This window comes from Teleopsis dalmanni, chromosome 2 (genome assembly GCF_002237135.1).
Source record: "Teleopsis dalmanni isolate 2A chromosome 2, ASM223713v2, whole genome shotgun sequence".
Lineage (NCBI taxonomy): Eukaryota > Metazoa > Arthropoda > Insecta > Diptera > Diopsidae > Teleopsis > Teleopsis dalmanni.
The window spans coordinates 164398873-164409207 of NC_051847.1; the positions used below are offsets into that span (position 1 = coordinate 164398873).

General features: G+C 32.4%; 1 long non-coding RNA gene across 1 annotated transcript; it reads left to right on the forward strand.

Moving 5' to 3' along the window:
- Window positions 1-375: 375 nt before the first annotated feature.
- On the forward strand, window positions 376-1785 carry LOC119685586. The gene is made up of 3 exons (XR_005252810.1): window positions 376-505; window positions 561-787; window positions 1678-1785. It is a non-coding gene; the product is annotated as an uncharacterized LOC119685586 (long non-coding RNA).
- Window positions 1786-10335: the final 8550 nt, after the last annotated feature.

Below are 10335 nucleotides of genomic sequence, written 5' to 3' on the forward strand. Positions count from 1 at the left end.
AGTATATCTATGCCTTACATATTTTTTTAATTTTTGTTAATTGCTGTAAGAAGCTGTGAATATGTAGCACACATTTACTCAATAAAAAGTTCTTCACTACAAGGACTACTTCCTCCACACAATGAAGGTTGACATATTCCAAGTGAAACTTCTGAACTACACAGATCCTCCACTGATGTGTCAATACGCTAAGTTGACTTTAATCGTGAGTTGCATGAGGCAAGTTTTTAATCTACTAAATGCAATATAAAAAGCGCAAAAAGTAACAATTTTTAATAGATTTTGTTATTTTTTTAATCTGTAGTTCTATGAGATTTTGTTTTTAATTTGAATTAGAGTTTTTAATGTTTTATTTTAAGAAATGAAAAATTTAAAAATATATTTTTCTCAAAATTGTAATCTTACTAGTTTACCTCTTCACTAGTTTACTTCAGTAGAAACCAATATGATGGCCAAATAACAACTTTTGAGTACAAAATTTATACTGAAGCTTACTTAAATAAAGGTGTTTAATGAATTATTATGTTGCTATTAATTAATCACTAATGCTACAAATTTAGGACAAACTACTTAAGAAACGAACGTATCAACAGCCTTCACACAATAAACATCGTGTGTTTTTTTTTGTTAATTCGGATTGTTGATGTGTGTTGTGACGTTTATCAATAATTTATTTACAAGCTTCACCTCAAGCACATGTTGCGGATGTTCTAGCAATTCATGTCAACCCCTGCCATCGCTACTCAAGAACTGAACTAAACTGACTGAGAATTGAGGACTGTTACTAGTAAGTTTTGCTAAGTAATAAATACACATTCGAATATGACATCAATGGATCTACAAACACACACACACACACATACACATACATACACACACCCGCACTTAGAAAATTGTTCATATAAACTTTTACCGAAGTAAACAAGCACACGTTACACACACTGTTACAACCATACAGAAACATTAGATATCTCTGCAAAGATGCTGTTTCTATCAACATCGATATGGCAGTATACATTTACTCGTAGACGTGCATGTGTGTTTGTGGGCGAGTGTATCTTTTGCATAATTTATTACTTCAAAATATGTTCATTTAGTTTTCCAAATTGTTGACATAAACAATCATTAGTTACGAAAATTTTCATAGCATTGTGGTTGCACATTCTCTACTGTCTTTCGACTGCACTCTAAACTGTAAGGGACAAGTGTGAGTGCTCGCCACTCGCTACTCGCTACTACACGGTACACGCCACTCGTTGCTGGGTGTCTCAAATTCCACCAACTGGTCTCGAACTGGTACTCGAACTCATACCGGTACTCGTACAGACAATAAAATAGATGAGTTAAATTGTACATAAATAGTTAAATTGAAGCATAGCTCTGAAACCGAGTAGGGCAACGTCGTTCCCTTTCTCTATATGTGTCGAAAAATATTCCAGTAAGCACATTTCATTTTGTCAACAGTTTATTTTTATTAAAATGATAAATGAAATCTATGTCATACAAGAATAAATTATAAATTATATTCGAATTTGTATTTTACTTTCATAAATATTTGTATCTTGATAAAGTGTTGATAAAGTGTACGACGTCCCACTTTTGCTGTTGTATTAATACTGTTGTACATACGAGACCATTTACGAAGAATTTAAATTAAATAAATTTAATTTATTTTAGGATTACTTAATTCTAATAAAATCAATCAGCAGAAAATAGTGCAAGCCATCAAACTGTTATAGAATACTATTACCTGTGTCAAGAAAAACAAAATGAATTCATACAGAAATATAAGTGAGTATATGGCAATATAGTATCTTAGCTTAAGTAATTGCAATCGAAATTTTTTATGGAAATTTTTAGAATACGAAATATTAAAATAAAATTTATTATCAATTTATATAAATTCAGTTGTCCACTATTTAAGTGATATGAGATTTAACAGGTATTCCAGCCACAATCTTGTCTTCTAAATAAGTAAATAAAGCGTGATCTATATCTCTTAATTAATAACTAATAAAATAGCATTAGTCTTAATTATTAATTATTCGAACTACACTCTCGGCTCTATGAATAAAAGTCGAGAGTGTACCATAATACGAACTATACTTGGTATTTCACAAAAACATTGCTTCGTAACCAATGTCTTTAAAGATCATCTTTGATCGTCAAATCAGGTTACTATAAGGCAGGTGAATGAATATCGTCATAATGGTTTTTATTGTCTCTTTTGCTTCACTTAAATGCCTTAATAGATATAATCTAGTTTTTATGTGAAAAAGTATGTAGGGTATAAGAATTTATATTTATTAAGAAAAGTGAAACTTTAACCAATTTTAAAATAGAAAAATGCTTCAATTCTTTTTAATCGCATATATAATTGAAAAACAAATTAAATAATCTGCTCTTCATTTTATGACTTTATTCCAATTTCTTTTATATCAGCACAATCACACACACTTTATTGTAGATGTCACCTTTTATATTTAAACATTTTCTAAACCAAAGGGGACCAAATGCACTTTTAGAAATTCGTGAAATTAATGCATTTTGCATATTTGCTGCATTTATTAAAAAACTCACTGTGTAAATTAATGAAAGACACTGCAACACTCCAACACCGTAACACAAACTAATTTCAAACGAGTTTCATTACAAAACGAGCTCATTGGCAACACTGGACACAATAATTTACTACTTCCCCGCTGTTGGAATTTCGTAGTCCGGAGCCGTTGTGCACTTCTGCTCCAGTCTTCATTGGTCGAAAATGCAATTCGCCTTGAAAGTTTTGAATTTCCATTTAAACATTTTACCACTTCCCGCATACCGCTCATCGCACTCCCTGCATCCTCGTCGACGTCGTCGTTGTCGTCATCGTCATCGTTGTTATTTGTTATCATTGGTACGAGTTTATTATTTTGCCACTTTTATCCTTTTATCCTGCTACCACCGGTTAAAGAAGCAATGCTATATTTTTTAAGTTTGTATTTTAGCCACTTTTTAATTTTGTGTTTTGTTTTGCCGCAAATTGTAAACTTTTAACCTTAGTAGTTAGACAAGATTGCAGTTCTACATGGTTACTTGGCCGAAAGCACCCGGTAGAAGCAACACTCCTTCTGAACTACTCCACTACTACTTATTCCTTTTCTGCTCGGACTCAGTTTTGAGAGCGCAACAGAAGAAAAATTTAATTCAGAAACTTGCATAAAAATGTGCATTTAATGGAAATTTACTACCTTTGCAAACAAAGTGAAAGAAAGTAGTGTAATATGAGCAGAAGAAACATTTTTACTAAAAAAATAATGAAAGTACACTAAATAAATATTTTATTTAAATAAAAGTGCTAAAATGCTGCCTTAAAGTCAAAGCCAGCAGCACCGATTCTCTTATACTTTACGCAACATAACACGTGTCCTTTTACACAGTTGTGTATTCAGATCCAATAATGGCTAATCTTCAAAAAATATCATTTTATTCTCATCGGCCATAATTGCCTTTAATATGTCAGGTATTGTCTTTCGGATGGTTAGCATGACATGGAAATGATTTTTTTTTATTGCAGATTTTAACTTGGAAAATAATCCGTAATCGCATTTGATGACCCTATTCATCCAAGTAGCCAAATGTGTGGATGATGGATAAAAATGGTTCCTTTTTTGGTGACATGTTTATGAAAGATTCTAATTCTGTGGGACGGTGCTTTACCGTACAACAAAAACTAAACGCTTTACTTTCGATATTTTAATAAAACTTGTCAAATTTGGATACTAAACCATTTTAGAGCTCCCAAAAAATATTCCACATTCACTATCTGTTCTTCTGGGATGAATACACTGTTATTCCTGATGGTATATACCATATAACCGTGATGAATGTCATCACAAATCAAATTTAGATTATTAGCAGAAGAACTGGACTAAAATTTCTAGTTTAGGCAATGTTGAGCATAAACAATTGTGTGCTGCCTTTTAATCCGATCATCTAAAACTTTTCAAAATAAAATATAAAATAACTAAGGAAAGTAAGTTAAGAAACCAGTCTCCCATTTCTATATTTCATTTCAATTATATTCCAAATATTCTCTTATCTATATATTCTGTCAGTACCATGATGATTTTGTGGAATGGTGCATTATGGTGTATCAAAAATCAAACATTCGCAAGCCTGGTAAAATAGCCATTCATTGACTATTCTAGCAGGCAAAATGACAGATTTTCAATCATGTATAGCTGATTGAAGAATTGAGCATTAGACAATAAAATATTAATGAAGGTAAAATTGGCTTCAATATTCTGATCAGATTTTTTAAATTCGGATCTTTAGTGATTTTAGAACTTTCAGCTAATATTGAACCATTTATCACAAAATTCTCTTCAGTTCCGAGGGAATATAAAAAGTAAAACTATTAACCTTATTCTTATTTTTCTCTTTGGTAAGAGTAATTTTCTCTTTCTGACTATTCTGGTGACTTTCATGTCACTCTCCTATATTTTATTTAATCAGAACATTTTCAGCATATCTATGCTATACTACACTCTTTGGAACCCACCATCAGGGTATGTGTCACAAAGCATATATTCCATTCGTTTACACCAAAATTTTGGACATTAAATTGCGATCTGCTGCTCTTTTTAATATTCCAATTTCTCCTTTAATGAGTCTCAGAGATATACTGCAATCGCTATTAAGAGGCTTTTTGGTTTTCCAGATGTTCTTTGAAGTGGTTTTGGATAGCTATATATATTATAGGTTGTGAGATCCTTACGACAATTATGGTGTAGGTCAAAGCGATTGAAAACTAAGGCTCGGGATTAGTTGACGCATACATTTTTTAGCTCTTGTAGAACTGCAAGAAGAACTGCAGTAAGCCTTGCAGTATTCACATGATCCCTTTTGATAAGTTTCCAATATTTAATTTTATTATTTATTGTTTGTCTTCCTTAAAGCATATTTTTCATTTTAATGAAATACTGTGAAAAAAAGAAATGTCCTATATTCAAATCAATTGCGAAATAAGTCACCTCACTTTACTAATACATGCAGTTAGTCATCATCTCCAATCCATTCAAAAAACAAGACTACTTCAGTCAATCCTAATTTTGTTTTGTCATCTTCAAGGTAGGCTAGATAAAATGCGAATTTGTCAAAGAAACTAAAACAGATTTTTATCCGGTATTATACCGTTTTGGCTAAGTATTTAAATTAAAATCATCTTTTGATTTCTCAACAGCTGCGTATTAAAGCATCATGCAATCATTGTTATTAGTTAAACTTTTTAGACAAGGCTAGAATTGAACATTTCAGTTAGTATTAGAAAATATTAAAGTTAGAAAATTATAACAAAAATATTCCACATTTTAAAAGAACTTTATAGGATTTGTTGGTAAACTTTTCTGTTGATTACTCATAACCATATTTTCGCAATTTTCCTCTTATTTAAATTTCTTCAAGTCCACAAAATATCCTCAGCATTGCCATAACTACAGAGATTTTTAGGCTAAAAGTGTTAAATGTAGTAAAGAAGAAAATTCAAAAACTATTTAAATAAATCATGATTCACTCCTTTTTATTAAATTATCAACAGTCAAAACCACATTGAAAAGTTTTGCATCCAAAATGGTGCAGGTGCAAGCAATAAAATGAATCTTTATGCCTTGTGCCTGCAATCAAAACTTGTGTTAATGCACTAGCAACTAGCAACTAGCAACCAGCAACAAAGCAACTAGCAACGACGATGTTTGAGACGGCGATAACCGCAACAACCATTGCAGTCGTGGAAATCGAAACCATTGCAGTGGCATGAGCCACGACAGAAGCTATCAATTTCAGTGGCTATTTGTTGAAACTTTTTTCCAGGCTAACACAAACGCAAACATCATTTGTAGAGCAGCTGCAACAGCAGCATTGCCAACATAATCACCAACAATATTGCCTTTGCCTGCAACAAATTATTGTTGATATTCTTGTAACGCAATGGGATTTGTGTTGCTCATTTCGCGCAACAAAAGTTTTAAATTCTTCATTCCGTGTTTTTCTTATTCATTGTTATACTTTGATTTCATCTTTGCTTTTCACTTCCCTTCCAATCTCCGTACCCGGTGGTGCTCGGAAATTTTTTTAGTTCAATTTCCAACCACAAAAGTAAACGAAAACGAATTAGTTTCGCACGTTAGGCAAACCAAGAAAAACGCTGAAAAAACGCAAAAACGCAAAGTTTCACTAATGCGTCTTAATGCAAAAGTTTGTTTTTCCTCATCTCATCTCCAAACTCCACGTCCACGACCACGTCCCTGGTGCTGTTGCTGTTGCTGAGATTGAGCTAGTACTCTGTATGAGTATCATAGCACTTGCCTGGGGTTGGGTTACAGTTCACCTGGCTCTGCCTGGGATGCGTTGTCAGTGCTTCTGTACATTGGTTTAGGACTTTGATTGAAATTTGTTGCAAATGACTTGAGGGATACTTTCGGTTACTTCTCCTAATAAAAATTGTACTACTCCGAGTGTCTGAGCGTTTGTTGAGATTTGTTTTGCAGTTAACTTATTTCGATAAAAGGCATCTTTAACGTTAGTTGGAAGCAAAACTTTAATTGTAATTTATACCTCAAAGTCCAATCATAAACACAAACTTTAAAGTAATTGCAGTTGTGGTTGCATTACATCTGAGGTTGAATCATAAAAACCGGAACAATGGAATAGTTCTGTGAAATTTATTTATGAAAGTTTGTAGCAAATTATGTAAATTGCATCTTTGATCTTGTTAGTGTTTAACTCTGAAATAGTTTAAGTTCTTTGAGTTCCATTTCCTACAAATCTTTCGAAGTGTTCGGAATTTAAAGTTATTGAAACTTTTATTTTTCTAACTCTAATATTAAATGGGATCAACATATGTTGCTAGACATTCCCAACAATCTATTTTAAATACTGATTCTTAAGTGGATGCTTAACTATGGCAAACACTCTGATAAATTTCACAACCACGACCATTTCAGCCAGAATCAGTGCAGAAGATATTGCTCCAACAATAGAAGAATATTAATTGATGATCGGAATGTGTGGCTTCGAAACATATATCAACTGTAAAACTCTGACTCCGTTACGTTTAGTGTATGAATCTCCAGATAGTCCAAATGGAACAGAAAATGTTTTAACTACGTCTAGCCAAAACACTACAAGCATAATCGGAGTAGTAGCTCCCATCAGAACAATATCTTGCGACCATGACTGATCTTTTGTGCAACTATGCGACCGTAACCGAAAATATTTCGTATTTTGCAAGAATTTTTTTATTGCATTTTTACTAAACTTTTCTGATATAACTTTTCCTAGATTACTCTTGCCTTCTCTGACGCAGTAATATCTTACTAGCTCATATCACAGCCCGACAGTCACAAATATTATGGGTGCCTCTTATGGATGTCCCTTCAAAGGAATTAAAATTTTTAAATTAAAAAATTTAATATGAAAAGAATCAGATATAACACAACATGTAAATTTGTTAATGAACTTTCACAACAAATTAAAAAAACTCCTACTTCGACCAAACAAATCAAGTACGGTTTTTGTTCAATTTGCTAATAAACACTGGCTCTGAGCTTCAAATTAGGCAGAGTAAGAGTTCAACCCTTGGTACTTGCAGTTTCAAAAAATTATTTACGAATAAGTAATTACAAAATACCAAGACCTCTAATGATGGGTAGTTGGAAACACTTCATACAGTTGTGTTGTCGGCCAAAAATTCAATACATTAAAAATAAATAAAAATTTTGTTGTTGCATGATACCTATGTAGACATCAGTATAGGTATAAACGGTTACGTTAATTGATAAGGTTTATAGTAGGCTTATTGGGGAGTCACCGTCGATAAGCAAACAGTGTTAAGGTATTGAATACGATTTTGATAAAGATAAAGAAAGTGCTTCACATCTACTTCATAATTATTGAGCAAACAAGGAACTTAGTCCAAACTAGCTTCTTAGAAAATCTTATTCGGTTATAAAATATTTCATTGGAAAGCATTTTAAGTTTTATTTCAAGTTTGAACTGATTTTCAACCCTTTGTCTTAGTTGCGGCAACGCAACTATTCAATTAGTTGAAATGGATTCCTGGAACTATTACAATAGTCTACAGAATGCAGGTCTTCGCATCAGCAAATGTTTGCTGCAATATAGAAACTAGTTAAGGTGCTCATGTCTACAACAGTAAGAACTTACAACAATCTCTTTGTTACTTAATCTAAACTCTTAAGATATTGCTATCCTATTTCTAACTTAGAATATACCATTAAAATCTGCTAGTCCTTTATATTTATGGACTATATTTAGGAACCCACAACGATCTATTAGTTGCTTTTCTCAAACTTCTTAGATATTACTTTTATTTTTATAATAGCAACTTCCTATTATGCTATTTTTTTTTTATATATTATCATTTATCATGTGAATGAAACATATTCCATCTGTTAAAACCCTCATGGGCATATCTACTCTACATATCCTACTCTTTTATGAGATCCTTTCTATTTTTTTCTTTTCTGTAATTCAAAGAAAAACTTTAAATTAATTTTTTGCTCTTCTTTTTAATAGCAAATTAATTCTATTTATCTTATTTTATTTCCTATTACTACTTTACTTCCTTATACATCCCCAAATCCTTTAAAGATACCATTCTGTGAATGAATGAAAAAATCAAAGAAAATTAATTCTCTTTCGCTTAGTTGCTAATTTCTGGAAATCACTTCTTCTTCTTTCACTTATATTCTGAGGAGCAAATAAATTGTCAAATATTCGATTTGAAGTGCAATTCCAATTTGCTATCCTTTTTGTCGTTATAGTTCGAAATATACACGTCCTTGTGAGCTCCCGATTTGTAATAGTGATTTTTAAGGAAATTGAGACATCAATAAATGCGACTCTGTATTGCCACTTGCCACTTGCCATTTGCCACAGCCACGAACTACCAACACTAACTACCAACAACTTGCCCCAGCTCCTCCAGTGCCTCAAACAACACTCGTTATTGTCATTGTTGTTGCAGTTAAACGTACAAATGATGGAAAAATAAAATTTGCTCCGAGTCACAATTGGGTGAGAAGTGTAAGTTGGAAAATAGGATTGAAATTGGCAATCGCATAAAGGTGAATAGTTGACACCTAAGTGAAAGCGCATTACAAAGCACAAATAAACTTCGAAACTTAAAAGTGGAAATACGTGAATTCATTTCTTCTCTGAAAAGAAATTGCATAGAAATTGCAAAAAATAGTACAAAATACCAAATAACAATCTAAACACATTACGAAAAAAAGTATTTTATAAATATTTTGAGGGAAACTTCTTGCGCTGCTGACGGCAAGAACTTTTTAAAATGCGAAATTGCAATTCATTGTTGCTAAACTGCATTCAAATAGACGAACTTCAATTCTAAGCAAAATACGCTTCTTGACTTCTCTTCTGAGAAAAACTCCATTGTCGTGACTTTAAAGACCAAAAATTCTTCAATGTATTCTAATTACAAAGATATATAGATACAGAGATTATAGATATTAAACTTGTTTATTTATTATCTTGCTACTATTTATACGAGGGCTGCCTTTCAAGTCTTGCGCCAAACAATGTTTTGATTGTTTTTCGAAGCATCAATTGATCCAATTTTCGAAACAATTTTTCTACTCTGAAGTTGGTATCTCCAACACCAGGGTTTTAAAAGTCTCAATGGTCTGTTCGGGCGTAGAAAAACGCATTTTTTTTTTAATGTTGGGAACAAATAGAAGTCATTGAATGACAAATCGGGACTATAAAGCGGCTGACCTTTAATTTGACGTTTGGAATGCTTAACAATTCTTTTATTTGAACTGATGTGTGAGAGCTCATATTGTCGTGCTGGGAGATGATCTCCCTTCGACGGTTGATTTTTCTCAATTCTCCGAAAACTTTCAACAAATAAAAGGTTGTGTACCACTCAGAATTAACCATTCTACGTTGTTTAAGTAATGAAGTTGCTACATGACCGGTTTTTTGAAAAACATCCGACCATTTCATTAGAATAGCCCTGTTCGCAAACAACTTTTGTCGCATTCTGCACATTTTGGGGAACCCAAATAATTATTTTAAAAAAGTTGCTCTTTTATTACGAGCTCATAGACATAGATCTATGATTCGTCACTTGTAAGGATGCCGTATTTTCAGCATTTCTTATACCAATCAATACGTGTCTTTTTCTGAGCGATTATCAAATTATGGAGAATCCAACGGGAATAAGTTTTTCTAAACGTCTATATAAAATTGAATACATGCTAGTATAGAAGATGTAGTACCGGTATATAAGATGCTGATCCATCTCAA